At 37.2% G+C, this 18,883-nt stretch overlaps 1 protein-coding gene across 5 annotated transcripts in view; it reads left to right on the plus strand.

The window, feature by feature from the left end:
- Positions 1-18,883, plus strand: part of TAB3 (TGF-beta activated kinase 1 (MAP3K7) binding protein 3) — a 63,095-nt gene that overhangs the window by 6,247 nt on the left and 37,965 nt on the right. For 3 of the 5 annotated variants that reach the window (XM_087813576.1, XM_087813580.1, XM_087813577.1), the window contains exons 2-3: positions 9,240-9,342; positions 13,119-13,204. The exons of 1 other annotated variant lie outside the window; for it this stretch is intronic. The gene's annotated coding sequence lies outside the window, so the exon portion shown is untranslated. Of the gene's footprint in view, positions 1-9,239; positions 9,343-13,118; positions 13,205-18,350; positions 18,503-18,883 lie in introns of those variants that run through there. One more of the 5 variants, XM_087813578.1, reaches the window with a different exon arrangement.

An 18,883-nucleotide genomic window follows, 5' to 3' on the forward strand; every position in this document is an offset into this window, starting at 1 on the left:
GAAAACTGATAATACTGTAAAAACTAGCTTCTATGTATGTATAACAGTGTCTCAGCAAGAATGGCACTGAGTGCATCAGGTACTGAAAGACTATTAACACAATGTGGTGGAGTCACATTCCTTCACGATCCTAGCAAGGACTCCCAAGCTTTGGGCAGAGGGATTTTTTCCCTAGTGGAGGCTGAGGACAGGGTGAGCAGTGTGACTTGGTCTCTAGAAGGCAGGAGGATTTTCCTGGGCTGGCTCCTCAGAGGCTGTATAGTATAGTGGTTGCCTTCAAATCTCTGTTCTATCAGTTATAGAACTTCTCATCTGTAAAATTTATTTATAAGTACTGCCTACCTTACAGGGTTCTTGGGAGGGTTAAAGGTGTTTATATAAAGCACTTTAAAAAGCACCTGGCCCATAGGTGAATGCATAGGAAATGTTATATATTTACTATTAAGCTTTACTGTTCTAATATCTCTAGAATACCCCTCTCTACTTGGTGGCCCACTGTCCGTATCTATTGTACTTAAATAGGATTGATTGTTCTTCTTTCCCACTGAGAAATGGTTTCATAGTTTTTCATGTTCATCCCTCCCTAAAGTAAGGATATTTTTTTGGGGAGGCTTTTCTGGGGTTTATTTTATTTAGTAATACTGGAGAAATAGGTAACATTTAGAGTCCTTTCTGTGAACCTGTCCCCATCCCCTTTTGGCTTTGTGGGGATGGAGATACTTTACTTGAAGATACTTGAATGTGGACATTTAATTGGGTTAGAATTTTGAAGTACAAACCTACTGACTTTTGGTGGAAATTCACTTTTTTGGAATAATTTTAGATTTGCAGAAAAGTTGCAAAGATACTACAGAATTTCTGTACACCCTTCACCCAGGTATACATAACCATGGTACATTTGTCACTAGCATTGGTACATTACTATTAGCTAAACTGCAATTTTATTCAGTTTCACCAGTTTTCCCACTAATACCCTTTTTCTGTTCTAGGATCTAATCCAGGATACCATGTTGTATTTAGTTTTTAAGTTTTAATTGTTTGTGTTTATATCATTGACACCTCTAGTTCTTTAGTAAATGAATTTCTGTGGCCGTAAAACCATTTTCTGATTTAAGTTTTCTTTGGGTCCTCAAAAGGCCAGGTATTTCCCCTGGGGATGAAAGTCCAGGGATTCATCTTGGCACTGAACTTTATAGTTTGAAATAAAAGGAGAGAGTCCTGTGATAGAGGCAAAGATCTTGGTACTGAACTTTATAGTGTGAAATAAAAAGAGAGAGGCTTATGATAGAGGAAAGAATGGTATGGGAATAGAGTGGAAACAAAAGCATTTTTATAACTTAAAAATGTTTTCACAGAGCTAAATGAGCTGTTTTATGTAGTGTTCACTTTTGATGGATTTTGCTTCAAAATGACATCATTCTTTTAAAAATGTTAAAGTTAGTAGAAAGCATACTTCGTGCTGGAGATCGAAGCTAACTGGAGTGAAATTGGTTTTTAGTACTTATGATTGATTTAGTAAGGAATTAATACTGTTAGTACATATAATAATTTATTGTCCCTAATTAGCACACTTGTTTGTTTATGTGTACTGGTTGGTTTGTGGTCATGATTGATTTTTTTTAAGTCTTTTTCAAGGGTACCATATGCTGTAGGTGCCATTGTCATTCTAAATTATCACGTATAGCTAAGTTTGATGTCAAAGTTGTCATTTAGTGTAAACAGAAAGTTATCAGTTGGGTTGCACATCATGAACTTTACTTTTAAAAGTCTTATCTTTTCTGCCCCAGAAATAGCTTTTGGCTATTAGTCATGGATGACAAAGAAATTAATTTTGAGTTTGTAACATTTGGATGAAAATATTTCATTGAATATGGTATGTATTGAGGGACACTGCCAGTAAACTAACTCTCTTGGTGGGTGGAAATCCCCTAGAACTTCCAAAAAATTGGTAGAGGGGTGAAGTTAAATGACTTCAGTTGTTTCTATTTATCAGGAGTTGCTTATGACCTTGGACAAATCACCCAACTGCAAAGGACCTTGGTTTCTTCATTAGTAAAATTAGATTTGACTAGATATGTGAATCTATAAGTTCATTTCTGAGCAACTTTAATAAAAACCTATAAGACCAAGTTGCTTGTTTTAGACCTTTATAAATCAACACTAGTCACTAAATCGAGATATAAATAAATTTATTTGGTGGGGGGAAATTTCTTTCAAATCAATGTTACTGTGAGTTTGAGAGTCACTAGTTGGCTTGACACCTGTGAATACTTTTTTGTAATTAGCATGTTGTGTAATATACCTGCTTTTAAGTTTTTGTTGATTTATTTCTATGCTTTCACCTGAAGCAGTGTGGAATTGAAACCTTGTTGCTCTCATATCTCCTAACCAATTTTTAAAAATAGGTACTCTTTCACGCTTAAAAGAATTTATTGAAGCTTAATAGCTTAAAATACATGCATAGAGTGCATATCAGTAGTGAACAGTTTGGTGTATTTTCACCAACTGAGCACACCTGTATATCAGCACCCACATCAAGAAAGTGAACATTACCAGCCACTTAGAAGCTCCTTTGTTTGCTCTTCTGGTCACCTATCCTATCTCACAACCATCACCCCGACTTAACATCACAGATTTGTTTTGCCTGCTTTTGTACTTTATACAAATGGAATCCTCCTCTACTCCCTTGTGCAGCATTATGAATGTGAGATTTATCAATAGTGTGTGTAGTTGTACACTATTCTTTCTCATTACTATATGTTCAGTTGTGTGAATATATCACTATGTATCATTCTGTTGTTGATGGGTATGTAGGTAGGTCTCAGGTTTTGGAGAATGTGATCTTGGCATAGGCAAAGATTTCTTAAACAGGACTTTTAAATTTGTTCTAGAGTTTTAAGTAGAGAAAGAATGGGGGAACTGGTTTATTTTAATATAGGCATCTAAATTTTTTTAAAATGTTAATATATAGTAAAGTCTTTTACTCTGTAAATCTCAGGGAAAGGGTCAGTATTTATAACTAAATCTTCTAGGTGACAAAGTTTGTGCTTTCGTAACTATATTGGGTGGAATTCCTTAAAAAGCGTCAGGTAGTTCCTTGCCTATTTTGACTAGTTCTAATGTTAAATCAACTTTGCGTTCTAGGAATAAACCCAGTTTCGTTAATACCACATTTTCATTTTATTTGCATAGAAAATTTGGATCTTTGTTCTTGAGTGATATTGGCCTTTATTTTGTTTTCTTGTACTGTCCTTGTCAAGCGAGACAAGGCCTTGTAAAATGAGTTAAGGAATATACCTGTTATTTCTTGTTTTTTAGATAGTATATATAATAGAGATCATACAGTATTTGTCTTTCTGTCTTTTTTTACTTAGCATAATGCTCTCCAGGTCCATCTGTGTTGTCACAGATGGCAAGATCTCGTTCTTTTTTATGGCTGAATAGCCCACTGTATATGTATACTACATTTTCTTTATCCGTTCATCCATTGATGGACTCTTAGGTTGTTTCCATAACTTGACTGTTGTAAATAATGCTTCAGTGAACATGGGTGTGTATTAATCTTTCTGAATTTGTGTTTTCATTTTCTTCGGATAAATACCCAGAAGTGGAATTGCTGGGTCATATGGTAGTTCTATTTTTAATTTTTGAAGAACTTCCATACTGTTTTCCGTAGTGGCTGCACTTGTTTATATTCCCACCAACAGTGCACAAGGGTTCCCTTTTCTTCATATCTTCACCAGCAATTGTAATGCTGGCCTTGTAAAATGAGTTTGGAAGTCTTCTCTCCTCTTCTATTTTTCGGAAGAGTCTGAGAAGGATTGGTATTGGTCATTCTTTCTCCTCACTAGTAATCTGTCCAGATTTTCTATTTCTTCAAAATTCAGTCTTAGTGGGTTGTATATTTCTAGGAATTGGCATATAATTAATTGTTCATTGTAGTCTCATGATTATATTTCTGTGAAATCTTTGTAATGTCTTCTGTTTTATTTCTAATTTTGAGTCCTCTCTTTTTTCTTGATGAGTCTAAAATTTTGTCTATTTTGTTTATCCTTTCAAAGAACCAGCTCTTAGTGTTGTTGCTCTTTTCAGTTGTCTTTTTCATCTTTTATTTCCTCTCAGGTTTTTGTTATTTCCTTCCTTCTACTCACTTGGGGCTTTGTTCTTTTTTCTAGTTCCTTGAGGTTTAATGCTTTGTTGTTTGAAATGGTTGTTTCTTGAGGTGAGCATTTATCGCTATGAACTTTCCTCCTTAGACTTGCTTTTGCTGAATATATAAATTTTGGTATGTTGTATTTTCATTTTCATTTGTCTCAAGGTATTTTTTAAAAATTTGTCTTGATTTTTTTCATTGACATTAGTTTTTCAGCAGCTTTTTGTTGAATCTCCACATATTTGTGAATTTTCCAGTTTTCTTCTTGTAATTGCTTTTTAGTTTTATACCATTGTGGTCAGAAAAGATGCTTGATTTTTAAATTTTTTTTACAACTGTTTGATAAATTATATTTTTATAAAAATTTGTCCGTTATATATTTTGGATATTAACCACATGTCGGAGCTGTTGTTTGCAAATATCTTCTTCCATTTGGTTGGTTGCCTCTTTGTTTTGTTGGTGGTTTCTTTCGCTGTGCAGAAGCTTTATAGTTTGACACAGTCCCATTCACTTATTTTTGCCTTTACTTTCCTTGCCTTTGGAGTCAATTCATAAAATTTCTCTAAGAACAAGGTCCATAAGTTTAGTACCTGTGTTTTCTATGTAATTTATTGTTTCAGATCTTATATTTAGGTCTGTGATCCATTTTGACTTAATTTTTGTATATAGGGACAAAGAGTATAGTTTCATTCTTTTGCATTTGGCTTTCCAGTTTTCCCAGCACCGTTGATTGACACGGCTTTCTCTTCTCCATTGTATGTTTTTGGCTTTTTTGTGAAAAATTATTTGCCCATATAAATGTGGGTTTAATTCTGGGCTCTCATTTTATTCATTTATCAGTTGATGGACATTTGGATTGTTTTCACTTTTTGACTATTAGGATGAATAATGCTGCCATGAACATTCATGTACAAATTTTTGTGCAGACATGTTTTCATTTCTCATGAACCTTTTTTATTCTTTTTTAAAGAAAAAGTTTTTTTATTTCAGAGAGAGGAAGGGAGGGGGGAGAGAGCGAGAAACATCACTGGTGAGAGAGAGTCAGATTGGCTGCCTCCTGCACGCCCCCTGCTGGGGATTGAGCCTGCAACCCTGGCATGTACCCTTACTGGGAATCGAACTGGGATCTCCTGGATCCTAGGTCGATGCTCAACCGGTGAGCCACGCTGGCTGGGACCCTTTTTCATTCTTGATGCTGGGTTTATGTATCTTTTTCCTCTCTTTTAAAAAAAAATTTTACTAGAAGTTTAGCAATTGTAGTAATTTTTCCAAAGAACCAATTGTATGGATGTTTTTCTATTTTGTTAATATGTGCTTTTATATTTATTATTTCCTTTTACTTCTTTAGGGTTTATTTTGCTTTTATTTTTCTAACTTTGTAACGGGTAGTTAGGTATTCATTTGCACCCTTATTGCCTTCTCAACATGCATGTAAAACCACACCTTTCAATTTGAAGTATTGTTTTACCAGCATCCCATAATTAAAAAAAAAAATTAAAAATATGTTTTTATTGATTTTTTTTTTTTTTTTTTTAAGAGAGAGGAGAGGGAGAGAAACATCAATTGGCTGCCTCCTGCATGCCCCCCCTGTGAATCGAACCCACAGCCTCTCGCTGCATAGGACCACGCTCAACCAACCAAGCCACACCAGCCAGGCGTAATTTTTGATATATAATATTTTCATTATTTTACATCTTCTAGTTTTCATTGTAATTTTTTCTTTGATCAATGGGTTATTTATTTTTAAAATATATCTATTGATTTCAGAGAGAGGAAGGGAGAGGAAGAGAGAAATAGAAACATCAATGATAAGAGAGGCATCATCAGTCCCCCACTGGGGATTGAGCCCGCAACCTGGGCATGTGCCCTGACTGGGAATCAAACCACAATCTCCTGGATCATAGGTCAAAGCTCAACTGCTGAGCCATGCCGGCCGGGCGGATTATTTAAAAATGTATTTAATTTCCAATAATATGAGAATTTTCTGACTCTGCATATTTGATAATTGGTGTCTGGTTTTATCAGTTTCTTTAGAGAACTTTCTTTGAGTGATTTCAGTCTTTCAAAATTTCTTGAGATTTACTTTTGTGGCTCAGCATGTGGTCAGTCTTTTGTAAGTATGTAAGTACTTGAAAAGCATATATTCTTCAGCTGTTGGATATCGTGTTATATATATGCCTATTGATCAAGTTTGTTATTTGTGTGTATCTGTGTCCTCACTGATTATTTTATCTGCTTATTCTTTCACCTACTGAGAGATATCTTAAAATCTGCCACTATGATACTGATGTTTCTCTGTTTCTCCTAGTAGTTCTGTCATCTTTTGCTGTATATATAATTTGAGGCCATGCTATCAAGTGCAGGCAAATTTAGTTAATTATATTGTTCTGGTGAAGTAAACATTTTCTCATTCTCAATATGACTCCTTTAACTCTAGTGATGCTTTTCTATTTTGTCTGAAAATAATTTAGCTATACCATCTTTATTTTGGCTAATGTTTACATGATGTATTTATCCTTTTACTTTTTTTAAAAATATATATCTTTATTGATTTCAGAGAGACGAAAGGAGGGGGAGAGAGAGATAGAGAAACATCAATGATGAGAGAGTCATTGATAGGCTGCTTAGCCCGTAACCCGGGCATGTGCTCTTACCAGGAATCCAACCCCAATCTCCTGTATCCTAGGTTGATGCTCATCCGCTGAGCCATGCCCGGCCAGGCTATCCTTTTACTTTCAACCTTTCTGTATTATGTTTTACATGAGTCTTTAGAAAGCAACATATATTTGTAGATATTTAAAAATCTAGTCTGATAATCTTTTTCTTTTTTGGAACATTTAATGTAACTACTAGTATTTTGAGATTATATACAGCACCACATTGTCGTCCCACTCATTCTGTATTTCTTTTTCTCTTCCTTTCATCATTTTCTTTATTGGTTCAGATATCACATATTTTAATTTTTTTATGATTACCTTAGCATTTATGAAAGTCTAGTGTTAATTGATATGTTTACCTTCCTCCTGGTTGAAGCAAGAACATTAAAAATACCTTAATTCCATTTACTTACCTCCTGACATACATGCTGTTGTCTTATAATTCAATTTTCTATATGTATATATGTGTGTGTATAAATATATACATTCAAAAGCTATACAGATTAATATAATACGTTATATTAAGTTTAGAGATAAGTTTCTGTACATATTTTAACTCCCTTAAGAAATTATTATACAGTGTTCCATTAGATTTCTCATGTTTACTTACATTTTCATGGTTCTTCATTTCTTTCTGCATCTGTAACCTTCCATTTTGCTTCAGTTTTCATTGCTTTATGATTTCCTGGTGGGGATGTGCTGGATGTGAACTCTTTTTATTTGTCTGAGAATATTTCATTTTCATTCTTGATGGATATTTTCTCTCCAGTACAATACTAGGTTGGCGGTTGTTTTTCTTCTCTCTCTCTTTTTTTTTAAATATGCCTTTATTGATTTTAGAGAGAGGGAGATCGAAACATCAATGATGAGAGAGTCATTGACCAGCTGCCTCCTGCACGCCCCCCCACTGGGGATGGAGCCTGCAACCTGGGCATGTGCCCTGTCCGGGAATCAAACTGCAATCTCCTGGATCATAGGTCGATGCTCAACTACTGAGCCACGCCGGTTGGGCTCTTTCTGCTCTTTAGAGATACCATTACACAGTCTTTCAGCTTTCATTTTTGTTGTTGAGAATTATGCTATCCATCTAACTGTTGCTTTGAAAGTAATACTTTCTACCCTGGGGATGCTTTTAAGTTTTTCTTTGTTGATTTGAACCTAGGAATTCATAGAGATTCTTAAGTTTATTGTTTGATATCTTTCATCGTTTTTGGAAAATTTCTGTCATTCAAATAATCCTGTCTCTCTTTTCCCTTCTGGGATTCCAATTAACTGCGTTGGATGTAAGACCTCACTGTATCCTCATATTTCTTACCCTCTCTTCGTTCTGATCTTTCTCCCCTGACCTATCTTCTGATTCACCGTCTCAACTGTGTCTGTCTATTGGCTGTTAAAACTGTTCATTGAATTCTTAATTTCAGTTTTTGTATTTTTCAGTTACAGAATTACTCTTTGCTTCTTTTAAAAATCTGCTATGTCACTTTCTATGGTTTCTACTTAATTGCTGAGATCAAGTTTGGTTTTCACCTCCTTGAGCATAGTAAACATAATTTAAATTCTATATTTGATAATTCTAATATTTGGAGTACTGGTGAGCCTCTTTGTGTTGTTTATATAGCTTTGAATCTTGTTGTGTTGTCTCCTCATGTGCCTGGTTGTCTTTAATTTTGTGCTGAAAAATTGTTTAAGAAATCATCTGAGACCAAGGATGATGTCTTCCAGAAAGGATTTTAAATTCTGTGTGTGTGTGTGGCATCTCTGAGGGAATCCAGGATTACTTAATTTCTGCTTTCAAGATTTTTTTTGGCCAACCAGATAACTCAAGGCCAAGCTGCGTTCTGTGTATGGCCTGATTAATTTTTGGTTTATCCCTATTTCTGAGGTGCAGCCCTTCCGGTTCCTAACCTGAAGGTGGGGGAAGAGGATTTTCCTTTTGTCCCCCTCGGCCTATCAGGCTGTCAGTTTAACCTCTAGTTTTTCTAGATTACTTGGCTCTCTGAATTCCAGCCCTTTAATGGCTTTGGCACAGTTTCATAATCAAACCCATTAAAATTTAATAACTAGTACATCATGGGGAGCTGTGGGGACCCCTAATGGTTTGCCAGGGATGCAACTAAAGTTCCTCTTGCTAGCTTTCTCTAAAGCCAAAACCTCAGAAAAGCTTTAGCTGTCCACTCTGCTGTTGCCAGCTCTGCCTTAGGTACTAGAGGTGAGTGACTGGGAAGTGGAGCAGGGTGGTTCAGGCAGTCAGGTGAACTTTCTGTTAGTATCTAGCAACATAAACTTCATTCACTGAAATTTCAGATAGTAAAGATGAACAAATGGCTGCGTTCTTTTTTGTCATCTGTTTGTATACTGTAACACTTGCTCATGCTGTCTTCTTTAAACCTTTCACGGTTTGAATCTTACCTCTTTGGTCTTTTTTTTAGGACACTGTTTTCAGCCTTTTCGTCAAGGTTTTTATTGTGAATTATCGCATGTCAAACTGGACAAGGTATCATAGTTGAAGTTGCACCAGTTGACAAATTGGAGGTAAGGAGTGTATGTTTGTAGCTGGTATTCCTGTAATATATTAGAGTAAAAACTTTTTTGAAAACAAATCCATGTTGCTGTTAATATCACCCCACCCCTTCACCCTCATCCCTTTTGTGCATTTGAGAGCAAGGAAAAGATGTTCAGGTGATTTCATGTGTTTAGATTTACGCCCTAAATCAGGACCCTGAGCAAGTTTTTTTGTACAATTCATTTGCTATTAGAAAGCTCAGCAGCAAAAGGAAGGGTAACTCAGCAGTTGATTTTGAATAAAAGGTGCTAATCTATCCTACCTAGTTCCCAGATCCCCAGTGGTTGGAGCTGGTAGAGCTTGAAAGACTTGCCCTATGGAGTAATTGGGTGTGCAAGCATATTCTGATCTTCTAACTTCTTAGTTTTTATTGTAATTCTTCTTATTCTAAGATATGTGTTCAGTAACTAAATCGTATAGGTGATAAATCTAGTATTATGAACAAATCAGGGTATAATTTTAAAAATGTAGCATAATTCTTGCTTTGAGCCATTGGTAGATTTGTATCAAGAAAAGTTATTTAACAATATCAGCTTTGATTTTTAGTTAGTTTGTTTTTCCATCTTACAAAGATGTTACCACTCTTTGTAACAGCTATTTCCTAGTATAATAACATATGTGGGTGGATGTTTTGACTTCAAACTGGACAAGATGTTATGAAGTCTGTTTTTAAATCCTTCTACACAGTTACCGTGTTGTGTAAAACAAGGTTGGGTTCAGGGTTTCTTAGCTTTGGCACTATTGATATTGGGGCCACATAATTTGTTGTCAGGGGCTGTCTTTTGCACTGTAGGTTATTTAGCACTGTCCCTGGCCTCTGCCCACTAAATGCCAATAGTGCCCCTCCCCAGTATGATGACCAAAAATGCCACCAGATTTGCCTTGCAGGGCAGAATCATCTCCATTTCAGAACCACTGAGTTAGATGATGTATAGAGTTCCTTCCATCTTTATACTTTCATTATTTTTTAATTCTATTTTCCTTTGCACCCCAGCTTAAATATCATCTCTTCCATGAAGCTTTCCTCAGTGCCCCTTTTCCTTGTCCTACCTTAATTGTTTCTTTTCCTTACAACCTATAGGTCTTGGTCTTGTTTTTGTTTTTTTAAATCTACCTAGTGATTTCAGAGAGAGGAAAGGAGAGGGAGAGAGAGAGAGATAGAAACATCAATGATGAGAGAGTCATTGATCGAGCCCGCAACCTGGGCATGTGCCCTGACTGGGAATCGAACCCCGATCTCCTGGATCCCAGGTCGACACTCAACCCCTGAGCCACGCCCGGCCGGGCTAGGTCTTGGTCTTAACCTCACTCCATTATAGCTATCGGTGTTTCTCTCACTTTGAGGACATGAATCTTCTGTGTCTCTAAGTGGAATGCTCAGATTTTATTAACTGAACAAGGCAGGAGTATTGTCAGGCTAGACGTTGTTAAATAAATGATTATCAATGGCATTTTTGTAAATCTTTCAAACCCTTACAATAGGAAATTCCCACAACTTGTCATCTTGAATTTCTAGGTTAATGAGACTGGTAACTCATTTTTAAAAAAATCTTTTATTTTTATTTATTTAAAATATATCCTTATTGATTTCAGAGAGAGGAAAGGAGAGGGAGAGAGAGATAGAAACATCAATGATGAGAGAGTCATTGATCAAGCCCGCAACTGGGCATGTGCCCTGACCGGGAATCGAACTCCGATCGCCTGGATCCTAGGTCGATGCTCAACCGCTGAGCCACGCCTGGCCGGGCAAAAAAAAAAAATCTTTTAGAAGGCAGGAGCCTCCAATAGAATGTGAGGGAGTTGCACAAAACACATCGAGGCTGTATTTAAAGAAAAGTCACATAAAAATTTATAACAGTTTCAACTTTCACATCCAGAAGTTTCTCAAATAACTCCATTTTATAAATTCAAAAACTGCCAGATAAAAATGAAAAGAAAAGGTGCTAAATATTTTTCTTACATAACTAAAATACCTCATTATATTCTAGTCAGTATTTCTCAAAGCAACCCACAGTAAGAAATACATTTTAATCATTATCTAGAACATATACATCCCTCAGACAAGTTTTTGGAATCAGTATTTACCATTACTACGTGCGAAGCACTGACATATTTTCTGTTATGTTTCTTTCTTTTTCTTAAATACTTGTCATTACCCGATAAATTTATTGTACAATTCACTAAGAGGTTACAACCCATCATTTGAAAAACACTTTTCTAAATAATCTATTAAGTAATCAAATGTGGAGATGATCTTCCTGTGGCATATGTTATGAATATGTTGTCCTGTCTTTAAATAATGCCATTTAATAATTGACCCAACTGCCCTAGTCGGTTTGGCTCAGTGGTTAGAGCGTCAACCCGTGGACTGAAGGGTTCTGGGTTCGATTCTGGCCAAGGGCACATACCTCTGTTGCAGGCTTAATTCCCGGCCCCAGCCAGGGCATGTGCAGGAGGCATCCAATCAATGTGTCTGTCTGTCTGTCTGTCTCCCTCCCTCCCTCCCTCTCTCCCTCTCCCTCTTCTTCTTTCCGTCTCCCCCCCCCCCCCGAAAAGCAATGGAAAAAAATATCCTCAGGTGAAGATTAAAAAAATAATTGACCCAACAAAGACCTCAGAACATCTCAACCAGAGAGAATTAGTTTTTTAATTACTTAAAAGTCCTACAAAGTATTTAGTGTGCACAAGGCACTATAGCTACAAGAGTATGTTTGGTTTTCATTCTCAAGATGTATAGTGATAAAATCTAGAGGAGAATTAAAAATTAATAAACATTATTTCAAGTGCTGAAAGTGATACTACACAATGACTTTTAATAGGCCTTTAGAAAGGGTAGAAAGCTATGCTGATTGAAGTTGATAGGAGAAGGTTAACATGAATGTGGTGTGGATTTTGCATTGTCATGCCAGGAGATTGGAAGCAGCAATTGTACATGGTAGAAGAGAGCATGTATGTAGGTGCACAGTACTTCTTGCTCATACTTGAAGTTCATTTTTGGGGTAATGTTTAAGATAACGTAACAGAAATTAAGATAAAGTGCTGAAATTATACAGTATAAGCAAGGTATGTTATTTTAGCTCTACTGTGGTTTATAAAATGAAGTTGAGTCAGGAGATTAATTAGAAACCTGTGTGCATGATGATTCTGATATAAGCCAATATTTGCCCTAAAATGATAAAGTTAACATTAAATTACTAGGTTTATGGGGAATGAAGATAGCTTCTAAATGATGGGGGGAGAGAATGCTCATTTGTCAAAATAAGCCAATAAAGCCACTACTATTCTATATACTATATAATTGTTCTTCATAGAACAGAAATGGGTTATATAATAGTATTTTTAGAAAAGTTATGTTATTTTGGCTATGCAATCAAAAATTTTATACATGCTTGATAGGCCCAGGCTCATCCTTTCTTCTCTAAATAGAATGGGGGGCTTAGGATGGCAAGTCACAACCAGGTATGTTGCGAAAGCCTTAAGAAAATGAGCGGTGGACTATCCTTTTGTCTTTCTGAACTGCTGCTCTCTTCTGTGGGATAATGTATAATTTAATTACTGTAGAAGAGATTTGTGACCTAAAGGAAAAGAGGACGATTCAGCTTGTGATGATACTTGGGAAAGAACCACCTGCCCTAAAAGTGTGGTCTAGCCTTCTGTTACTATGTCACCAGAAGGCTATGAGTTTTTGTCATTCTTCCATTTGAGTTCCGAAGTTAGCAGAAGGATAACTGTCTCATTTTGTCAGACTTCCAGACTACTGAAAAGGTGCTTGCTTACAGAGCTGGAGATGTGAATAAGACTCCTATGCCAGGGCTCCTGAACCACTTTGAGGTAATTAAAAAAATTTTTACATAGATTTTATTTTTCAGAGCAGTTTTAATGTTATAGAAAAATTGAGAAGATAATACAGGGAGTTCCCATATACCCTGCACCCAGTTTCCTCTATTACTAATAGCTTACATTAGTATGATACATTTGTTAAAATTAATTAACCAATATCGAAACATTGTTATTAACTAAAGTTCAGATTTCCTTAGTTTTTACCTAATGTATGTTTTCTGTTTCAGAATCCCATATTACATTTAGTCTTCATGTCTCCTTAGGCTCCTCTTAGCTGTGATAGTTTCTTAGACTTTCCTTGTTTTGATGACAATGACAGTTTTGAGGAGAACTGATCAGGTATTTTATAAAATGTCCCTCAATTGGGATTTGTATGATGTTTTTCTTATGATTAGACTGGGGTTATGGGTTTTGGGGAGGAAGACCACAGAGGTAAAGTGTCATTCTCACATTCTCATCACATCAGGAGTACACACTATCAACATGATTTATCACTGTTTGTGTTGATTTTGGTCACTTGGCTGAGAAGGTATTTATCAGGTTTCTCCACTGTAATGTTACTCTTTTTTTTAAAATTTCTTTCCATACTGTGCTGTTTAGAAAGAAGTCACTATGTATATAGCCCACACTTGAGTAGAAAGTCATGTTCCATCTCCTTGAGGGTGTTCTGCATAAATTATTGGGAATTCTTTTGCATGATAGATTATGTCTCTTCTCTGCCACTTATTTGTTTATGGGCTAATAGATATTTATTTTATACTTGTGTTATAATCTACTACTTTATTTTGTTGTCTAAATATTTCCAGCTTTGGCCCTGGCTGGTGTGGCTCAGTTGGTTGAGTGTTGTCCTGTGCACTGAAAGGTTGCTGGTTTAATTCCTGGTCAGGGCATGTGCCCAGGATTCGGGTGCATTTGGGAGGCAGCCAATCGATGTTTCTCTCTTTTTCCCTCTCTTCCTCTCTCTCTAAAGTCAATAAAAAAAATTTTTTCCCCCCACCTTTGGTCATTGAAAGTACTTTTGGTTGGCTCCTGTATCACTTTGACATGCCCCCATTCTCATAGAGTTGTTTTGTTTGTTTGTTTTTGAGCACTTCCTTACTTGCACTACCATACATTCCAAGCTCATCCTGTATATCCCCTGTTCCAGTTCTAGAATCAGCAGTTTCTCCACAAAGCCCTGTTTCCTTTTATTAGAGAATACTTTTGGTAATCAATATCCGGGTGCTAGGTGTGCTCATTGCTACTGGAGTATTGCTGCTTCTGGGCCCTCATAGTTGGAATCTTGTGTATGTACTATCTGTATATTTATGCATGTCTATATTTCTATGTATCCATTTCTATAAATCTCTGTTATATATAAATATGTATCTGTATTTATCTGCTAAATATGAGTTTATACTGATGTCTCCATCTCTGATGCATTACCACATGGATCGTTCTAGTCTTCTCCCCTTGCTTATCTATAACCTCCCACTCCAACAATGAGAAACATGGCTCCTGCCATTCACCATCATTTACTTAATTGTTCAATCCCAGTATACATTTATAGATGTATATCAGTTTTGTTAGCCTAATACTCCGTATCTGAATTGTTAACCTGTACTCCCACGGGAAACAACTTTATCAACTAGAGTACAGGGCTTATGTACAGTTCTTTTAGTCTTAAAGACTCCACTCATTTTCACAGTCATTTTGATTACCATATTTTCCTCTAACCCCTGCAGTGATACTGTTTCATACATTTGTAATACAATTAGATTCTGTCATACAGTGTCCATTTCTTTCTGGGATCTCCTGACCTCCTAAAAGGTTTTTTTTTAAATTTGTATACTTTAAGGTTCACTCTTTGTGTTGTAAAGTTCTGTGGGTTTTGACATGTGCATCATGTCATGTATCTACTATTATAGTATCACACAGAATAATTTCACTGCCTGACAAATTCTCCCATGCTTCACCTATAAACCCTCCCTTCCTCCCCACAAATGTCTGGCAACTACTGACTTTTTATTGTCTCCATAATTTTGCCTTTTCCAGAATATTCTTGAGATTTTTTTTTTTTTAATACATCTTTATTGATTTCAGAGAGAGGAAAGGAGAGGGAGAGAGAGAGATAGAAACATCAATGATGAGAGAGTCATTGATCGAGCCCGCAACCCGGGCATGTGCCCTGACCAGGATTCGAACCCTGATCGCCTGGATCCTAGGCTGACGCTCAACCGCTGAGCCACGCCTGGCTGGGCTCTTGAGATATTTTTAAAGTCACTTTTATAGGCAACTTTTGATTTCTCTAACCTATATACTATTTTTCCCCAAACACCAACTCATTATTCTTAAACAAAATATTTCTAATAAATAAGAACAAAGGCTTTCCCATTTATTTATATACCATTATATAAAGTCATTAAGCTTTGTTTATTTTTTAATATCCTACCTCCTTGTTACTAACCTCAGAATTGGGAAGCGAACCCAAGTACCTTTATTTTTATTTTGGGGGGAGGTTGATAGGGGAAGGCAGAGTGTGGCACATATGATAAGTCCTGTATAGGTGGTAGCTGGCAAATATTCACTTGTGGAGAGGAGCATTACATTTAAATTTAATCTGAGTATACTTCTATTTGTTTCTAGGGGCTATATTTAACTTGACAGTGCTTGTTTATATTTATTGATTTCAGAGAGAGGAAGGGAGAGGGAGAGATAGAAGAACATCAATGATGAGAGAGTCATTGATCGGCTGCCTCCTGCATGCCCCCTACTGGGGATTGAGGCCCCAACTCGGGCATGTGCCCTGACTGGGAATCGAACCGTGACATCCTGGTTCATGCATCAACGCTTAATCACTGAGCCATGCCGGCTGGGCCTGACAGTGCTTTTAATGATTCTTTTTTAATGTGAATAGTATTTTGGTCCATAGTATATCTCTTGAGAATATAACAGAATGTGAAATAGTCACATATTTGCTGCATCTATTTCTAAATGGTTTCCACTGTAATTAAAATCCTATACGACAATTGTTTTAGAAATTATTTGGAAGGCTCATTTAGGGGAGATAACTTATATTCTTATCTTTCCCTTGTTATTTGGTAGCACCTTTATATATATGCATGAAAAAACTTGAAGTTAGGACCCTTACCTCTGCCAGTAAAAGATTATTTGTTGTGGTTCAATATTAGCCATTTCTTGTTGCCGTTTATCTTGAAGAATTCACATACTGGTACAAAAACTCTTCTGTTTTAAAGCAATTTTGGGGTTAAACTTTACACTGTCTTTAAGAGTTATGACATCAGGCCTGGCTGGAATGGCTCAGTGGTTGAGCATCGACCTAGGATCCAGGCGATCGTGGTTCGATTCCTGGTCAGGGCACATGCCCGGGTTGCAGGCCCCATCCCCAGTAGGGGTCGTGGAGGAGGTAGCCGATCAGTGACTCTCTCATCATTGATGTTTCTATCTCCCTGACTCTCTCTGAAATCAGTAAAGATATATTAAAAAAACAAAAAGTTATGACATCATCAAAGACTTACCATGTATCCAACAATACAGGAGAATAAAGGTTAAAGCATAGACTTCAAGTTTGTATCCTCTTTGCTGCTTAAACTGTGTGACCCACGGGCAAGTTATTTACTCTCTCTGAGGCTCACATTTCCTTATTGGTAAAATATGGATGATATTACCTCTCCTATGGGATGATAGTACAGATTAAATGTGATTAAGCCTATAGCACAGTGCCTGGTACTTAGGATCAGCTCAATAAATATGATCTAAAACCAAAACCTTCAAAGCAGCAAGAAAATGGATAAAAGTTCCAAAGATTTATACTAGTATACATCTCTTTGTTCAACAATTATTATTTGGACCAGACCATTCAGAAAAATGATCAAAATGAATGATTCTTTTATTTTTTAATCTTAAAAGTCCTCTCAAGAGAAGGCTGATTCTTCTTCAAACCTGGGAAATGCTCACCTCACCAAACTTAGCATGCTAATAGTGGTTGTCAGCATGAGATACTGTTGTCTCCCTAGGCCCCACTTTGGGGTGTTCCTGGGATCTCACAGGAGGGGCCAGGATGCTAAAAACCTTGTGACACATGGAACAGGCTTGCATGATGAAGAATTGTGTTTCAAACTACCACAATAATAGTATACCATTAAGACACACTAGACTAGACTGATACAGTACTATCTTTAAGCTTCTCTTTCAAACACATTTAGGTGTCACAGATCAGCAAATGTGTCAATGAATAAAGCACGGCCAGGCCTTAGTGTCTGGGACACAGTAGAAATTAAGCAAGATGGAGAGTATATGTCCTTTCTAAACCAGAGAGTGACTCCTCACCTTCAACCAGTTGTTGCCTACTGTTGCTAGATCTTCTGATTTTTCAGAGGAAAGCTAGATATTCACATTTTTAACTCTGCCAAAGCAGATGGGTGGGTTGGATTCAGCTCACAGACCATTGGTTTGTGATATAATTACTTGAGTAAGTTAGCTAAAATGCTGGCAGAGGAAAACAGTCAGGGCCATTACAGCCTCAGAAGAGTTTGTGGAAAGAAAGCACTAGGTGTCAAGGTCATTTTCTAGGGGTTTGAGAGTTGTAGCATCAGACCAGAGCTCTTGGGGAGCTTCCTCTGGGAGGAGGAATTCTGTTGGGAGAAATCCCAGCAGCTGCTGTGTCCTGTGATGCCGCCACTACTGAATTTGGGGGGGGGGGGGGGGGGGGGGTAGCTGCACTACTGGAGGAAGCTTGAGCGATTCCACTGCTAAGCATACTATCCCAAACACCCACTCTTCATTCTTCATCTTGCCTTCAGAAATTAGGAGTCCCTGCAAAGCTCACAGGCAATAAAGGCTCGACCCCACAGAATCTCCTGGGTTTTGTGGCTTTGAAACTGTGATTTATGCCTTCACTATTTCTTCTTTCTTGACCTAGGGTTACCACCTACACAGCTGTGTCCATCTGTGCTTTAGTGGGGGTGTCTCAAGGGCCTAGGAATTTGGTCACATCCTAGCCTAGCCAGTACAGGTCAGATACTGCTTGAGTCCTCTGCCTGTTTTTGTTTTGTTTTTTAAAATATGTTTTTTATTGATTGCAGAGAGAGCAAGGGAGAGGGAGAGGGAGAGAGAGATAGAAACATCAATAATGAGTCATTGATCGGCTGCCTCCTGCATGCCTCCTACCGGGGATTGAGCCTGCAACCTGGGCATGTGCCCGAACCTGGAATAGAACTGTGACCTTCTGGTTCATGGGTCAACACTGAACCACTGAGCCACATCGGCCAGGCTCTGCCTGGTTTTAAGGTATCAAATCATTATTCATCACTTTAATATTGTATAAAAACTAGCTTCCCAGTATAATATTAGACAAACTCCATGTGTACTTTGCATAGTTGTTGCATACATTGATATACAGTTGACCCTTGAATAATGTGGGGGTTTAGGGGTGCTGACCCCCATGCAGTCAAATATCTGTATAACTTTTGATTCTCCCAAAACTTAATTGCAGTTGTCTTTCAGTATCCGTGGGGGATTGGTTCCAGGATGACCCCCCCCCCGCAGATACCAAAATCTGCAGGCGTTCTAATATCTTATATAAAATGGCATAGAATAGTGGATACTGTTGGCCCTCTGGATCTGTGGATTCCCAACCAAAGATCAAAAATACTGGTTTTGATCCGCAGT

This window comes from Miniopterus natalensis, chromosome X (genome assembly GCF_054644295.1).
Source record: "Miniopterus natalensis isolate mMinNat1 chromosome X, mMinNat1.hap1, whole genome shotgun sequence".
NCBI classification, from domain to species: Eukaryota; Metazoa; Chordata; class Mammalia; order Chiroptera; family Miniopteridae; genus Miniopterus; species Miniopterus natalensis.